The following is a 6,000-nucleotide window of genomic DNA, read 5'->3' as shown; positions in this document are numbered from 1 at the left end:
CTGTGACCGCCGCCATAGCCCAAGTAAACTCTGGCGGTGTTAGTGGAACGGGGACTGGCACCAACTCCAGCCATGGTGAAATCCATCCACGTGCACGAGAGTGTACCTATAAGGATTTCATCAGCTGCAAACCTACATACTTCAACGGAACCGGAAGGATTCTTGCACTGTCCCAATGGATCAAAAGGACCGAAGTAATCTTTGAGATGTGCTCATGTCCTGAAGGAAGCAAAATAAAATTTGCTGCTTGCACCTTCACCCACAGGGACCTGACGTGGTGGAATGGCCATGTCAAATCACTCTCGCTAGTAACAGCCAACGCCATGGGCTGGGACACACTGAAGGACTTTCTAACAAGGGAGTACTGCCCGAGGGGCGAAATCCAGAAACTCGAGGAGGAACTCTGGAACCTCAAAATGCAGGGTTCCGACATCATAGCTTATACAGCCAGGTTCTGCGACCTGGTGGCTCTATGTCCTAACATGGTGCCCACCGAAAGCAAGAAAATTGAACGGTACATCTGGGGTCTGGTACCCCCCGTATCGAGGGAACGTTCTGGCATCACACCTTACAACCTTTGATAGTGCCAAGGAATTGGCCCAAAGGCTGATCGATCATGAAGTTCCTTATACTCCAGCAACAACTACAACCACTACCACAACACCAACCCACGCGATCGACAACAAAAGGAAGTGTGGAGACCGAAGTAAGGGCAAATAAAATCGATCCTCTTCCAAGAACCAACAGATGGTGGCTGTCCATGCTGCCACTACTCCTGCTACCCCTGTACCAGCCAAAACATATGCAGGGAACTTACCCAAGTGCACCAAGTGCTCTTTCCATCATAACGGCCGCTGCCGTGAGATGCACTGCACGAACTGCGACCGGAAGGGCCATACCGCCCGGTTTTGCAGATCATAACCCAAACCTATCTCTCAGGTCCCTAGTGCCGGAGTGAGTCAAGCCTGCTATGGGTGCGGCGAGACGGGGCACTTCAAAAGAAATTGTCCGAAAGCTGGGAACGCAGGAGGAACATGAAGACTGCTTGCTATTGGCCACAATGAGGCCGTGGCAGACCCCACAGTAGTCACGGGTACGTTCCTTCTAGATAACTCTTATGCTTGTATCCTATTCGATAGTGGGGCAGAAAGAAGCTTCGTAAACCAAAAATTCAAACACCTACTTAAACAATCACCGCAAACACTAAAAGAAACCTTCATCGTAGAAATGGCTAACGGCAAGACAGAGAGTTCTAACGAGATTTACATAGGTTGTTCCCTCACGCTAGATAATCATTCGTTCCCAATAGATCTCATACCAGTAGCTATCCAGAGTTTCGACGTCATCATAGGCATGGACTGACTGAGTCTTTATCGGGCCGACATTCTGTGCTTCGAGAAAGCAATCCGCCTGAATCTACTGAATAACTAAACCTTGTTGATCTATGGAGACAAACCCAGTACGAGTCTTCGTATCATCTCGAGTATTCAAGCCCAGAAGTACTTGCGTAAGGAATATTGTGCATTCCTGGCGCATGTTATAGATACGAGCCAGAAAGCAAAAGACCTAAAAGACCTCCCCGTAGTACGCGATTTCCCTGACGTCTTTCCGGAGGAACTCCCAGGATTACCCCCGCAACGTCAAGTCGAGTTCCGAATCGACTTAATTCCAGGAGCGACCCCCGTAGCCAAATCGCCCTATCGTCTAGCACCTGCTGAGATGCAGGAACTGTCCGGTCAACTTAACGAACTGCTCAGCAAGGGCTTTATAAGACCAAGCTTCTCACCCTGGGGAGCACCAGTCTTGTTCGTAAAGAAGAAAGACGGATCCTTCCGTATGTGCATCGATTACAGGGAACTCAACAAGCTTACGGTCAAAAATCGTTACCCTCTTCCGCGTATAGACGATTTATTTGACCAACTGCAAGGGGCGAGCTACTTCTCCAAGATTGATCTGAAGTCCGGGTATCACCAGTTACGAGTGCTGGAGGAGGATGTTCCGAAGACAGCCTTCCGAACTCGTTACGGACACTGCGAGTTCGTAGTAATGCCATTCGGACTGACCAATGCGCCCGCAGTATTTATGGACTTGATGAATAGAGTATGCTGCCCTTACTTGAATCAGTTCGTCATCGTCTTCATTGATGGCATACTTATCTACTCTCGAAGTGAGGAAGAGCATAGCGATCATTTGCGACAAGTCCTGGAAACTTTATGATCGAAGAAGTTATATGCGAAGTTCTCTAAGTGCGAATTTTGGATCTGAAGAGTCATATTCTTAGGACACGTGGTCAGCGAAGAGGGAATCTACGTGGACCCTTCCAAAATTAAAGCCATCGAGAACTGGTCAGCACCAAAGATGCCTACGGAAATTCGTCAATTTCTAGGCCTCGCTGGCTACTACCGAAGGTTCATTCAAAACTTCTCTCGAATCGCGAAACCCCTTACGACATTGACCCAGAAAGGCGTGGCCTTTCACTGGGAAGAGAAGCAGGAGAAAGCGTTCCAAACGCTAAAACAAGCCTTGTGTACCGCACCGATCCTGTCCCTCCCCGAAGGAACAGAAGACTTCATGGTCTATTGCGATGCGTCGAATCAAGGGCTCGGTTGTGTTCTGATGCAACGAGGAAAAGTCCTAGCCTATGCCTCAAGACAGCTGAAGACACATGAAGTCAACTACACCACCCACGATCTCGAATTAGGAGCAGTTGTATTCGCCCTAAAGATCTGGAGACATTACCTGTATGGTACGAAGAACACTATCTTTACAGACCACAAAAGCATGCAACACATATTCAACCAAAAGGAGCTCAATATGAGACAACGACGGTGGGTCGAGCTACTCAATGACTACGAATGCGAAATTCGTTATCATCTGGGTAAAGCCAACGTGGTAGCAGACGCCCTAAGTCGGAAAGAATATTCTGGCCGAAGAGTCAAGTCATTGACCATGACTATCCATTCGCATCTATCCACACAAATTAAGGAGGCTCAGCTCGAAGCCTTAAAACCTGAAAATGTGGCGGGAGAATCCCTGCGAGGAATGGATAAGAACTTAGAAGTCAAAGATGACGGAGCCTTATATCTCATGAACCGGATCTGGACACCGAGACACGGTGGCTTCAGAGACTTGGTCATGAAGGAAACACACAACACACGCTATTCCGTCCACCCAGGTTCAGATAAGATGTATCTGGATCTCAAAAAGTCATACTGATGGCCTAACATGAAAGCGGAAATTGCTACCTTCGTGAGTAAATGCCTTACTTGCGCAAAGGTTAAGGTCGAATACCAGAAACCCTCAGGTTTACTTCAGCAACCGGAGATACCTGAATGGAAGTGGGAGCGAATCACTATGGACTTCATAACCAAGTTGCCCAAGACAACGGGTGGACTTCATACCATTTGGGTCATCGTCGACAGATTGACCAAGTTCGCACACTTCCTGCCTATCAAGGAAACATACAAGATGGAGAAACTTACTAGAACCTACATTAGGGAGATAGTACGACTGCATGGCATTCCTATATCCATTATCTCCGATAGAGATAGTAGATTCACTTCGAGGTTTTGGCAGTCACTACAAAGCTCCTTAGGAACGAGGCTGGACATGATTATAGCCTACCATCCACAGACCGACGGACAAAGTGAGAGGACTATCCAAACCTTGGAAGATATGCTGCGAGCCTGCGTGATCGACTTTGGGAAGGCATGGGATACTTACTTGCCTCTCGTCGAATTTTCTTACAACAACAGTTATCACACGAGCATCAAGGCTGCTCCATTTGAAGCCCTCTATGGCCGGAAGTGCAGATCCCCTCTGTGCTAGGCTGAGGTGGGCGACACACAGTTAGCTAAAGGACGAGTTCCTGACAGCACTCTCACGGGTCCAGAGATCATTCGGGAAACGACAGAGAAGATTGTTCAGATTCGTGAACGATTGAAAGCCTCTAGAGACCAACAGAAAAGCTATGCAGACAAACGGAGGAAACCCGTGGAATTCCAGGTGGGAGACCGAGTCCTTTTAAAAGTCTCACCCTGGAAGGGCTTGATACGCTTCGGAAAGCGTGAAAAGCTAAATCCAAGGTATATAGGGCCTTTCGAGATTCTCGCTAGAATCGGCCCCGTAGCTTACAAACTCAATCTACCCCGCAAACTCAGTAACGTACATCCTACCTTCCACGTCTCTAACTTGAAAAAGTGCCTATCCGACGAGACTCTTGTAATCCCACTCGACGAGATCGAGATCGACGAGATCGAGATCAACGAGAGCCTCAACTTCGTGGAAGAACTTGTAGAGATCATGGACCGAGAGGTCAAACGAACGAAACAAAGCCGCATCCCAATCGTGAAGGTTCACTGGACTACCAAGCGAGGACCGGAATTCACATGGGAGCACGAGGATCAAATGAACCTTAAATATCCTCATATCTTTACATAGTTATTTTGTAAATAACTTAGTTGCTTGAACTCTAATTTCGGGACGAAATTCCCTCTAACGGGGGGATGATGTGACAACCCGAAATTTTCTTTTGTGTAATCTCTACAGTCAAACACTTCAAATAATAGTCAAATACATTTCAGTACATTTTTGGCCGGATTTAAGTCCGTTTGGGTGTTTTTATATTTTTAAATTCGTCAAACGAATAAATAAAAGGAAGTGTCGTTTAGAAGTGTTGTATAACAAATAAACATTTAACACCTTAGCTAGGTGTTTACGGCCAAACATGAGGAGTTTGGGCCGTAAACTCCTTTTTACCAAGAATTCATGCATATAGCATGACTTTACCCACTATTCCCTCACTTTAGACTTCCTAACTCAAGAACACCGCCCTTTTTCTCTCAAGTATCATCACACACTTCTTCAAATCCGCCAAAAATGTAAGTGTTTCCTTCCTAAATTCGTTCATACAACACTTTATCTAGTGTTTATACATCATTTCATCCATGGATTCTTGATTTTTACTTAGATCTTCAAGTGTTCTTCAAAACACCAAGAACACCAAGAACACACACTAGTGTTTTTGGGTCCTAAACACTCTTACAAGCTTCCTATAAGTAAGTACACTCCTCATATGTAGTTATTTGCTTAGGATACTTGTTAATCCATTGGAAGAACATCAAAATCCCCAATAACATATGTGTTTACGGTCAAGGGAGATCCTTGAACCGTAAACACCATCAAATGGTGTTTTGGTGCCCCTAACACCTTCTATGGCTTGGATAAAATATTAGAACCTTGCATGCATGAACTAGAAACACCAAAAAACGAAATGGTTGGGGGAACCATGAGTTCACGGCCGTAAACTCATGGGTTTACGACCTTAAACTCAAGGGTTTACGACCGTAAACTCTCCAAGGTGGTCCAAGGACCGTAAACTCCAAAGAAGGTCCATTTTGAGCCCTAACCACTTCCTAAGCCTTTGATTCAAACTTAGAACACTTTCTTGTGAAGTATAAGACCTTAAAACACACAAATGCACCAAGTACCATGAGTTTACGGCCGTAAACTCATGGGGAAAATGGTCCAGAAACCGTAAACACACATAGGGTTTCCAAATGAGGAGCAAACTCCAATGTGAGGCCATACTCTCCTTAGATGCAACCCTTTAGCACTCCTAGCACTTAAAGCAAAGTGTTTCCATGTATTAGGAGGTCTTTACTTGATTAATTAGTTGTTAAATGACTAATTAGATACATTTATGTATCACTACATGTTACATAGGATCCGTGTGTGTTCAAGTCCTCACTTGACACCTAGCATCCTACCCGACACTTCCATCCAATCCACTCACTGCAGGTGAGTTCATACCCCTTAATTAACCTTTTGAATGTTTTTAAATGCTTTTTTTTGGGGCGGGGGGGGGGGGGGAATACAAGTTGAACACTTCTAGTTATTGCTTTAATCACATGTGATTAATAACTAGAACAAACAGAAAGATTTTACTACTACTTTCAAATTGCTATCAAACTTATGGATTTTCAAGCTTTCAAACCTTTT

This window comes from Lactuca virosa, chromosome 1, assembly GCF_052849685.1.
Source record: "Lactuca virosa cultivar CGN04683 chromosome 1, Lactuca_virosa_CGN04683_v6, whole genome shotgun sequence".
Classification (NCBI taxonomy): domain Eukaryota; kingdom Viridiplantae; phylum Streptophyta; class Magnoliopsida; order Asterales; family Asteraceae; genus Lactuca; species Lactuca virosa.
The sequence above is the reverse complement of the archived record's forward strand: the minus strand, read 5'-3'. Positions refer to the sequence as shown.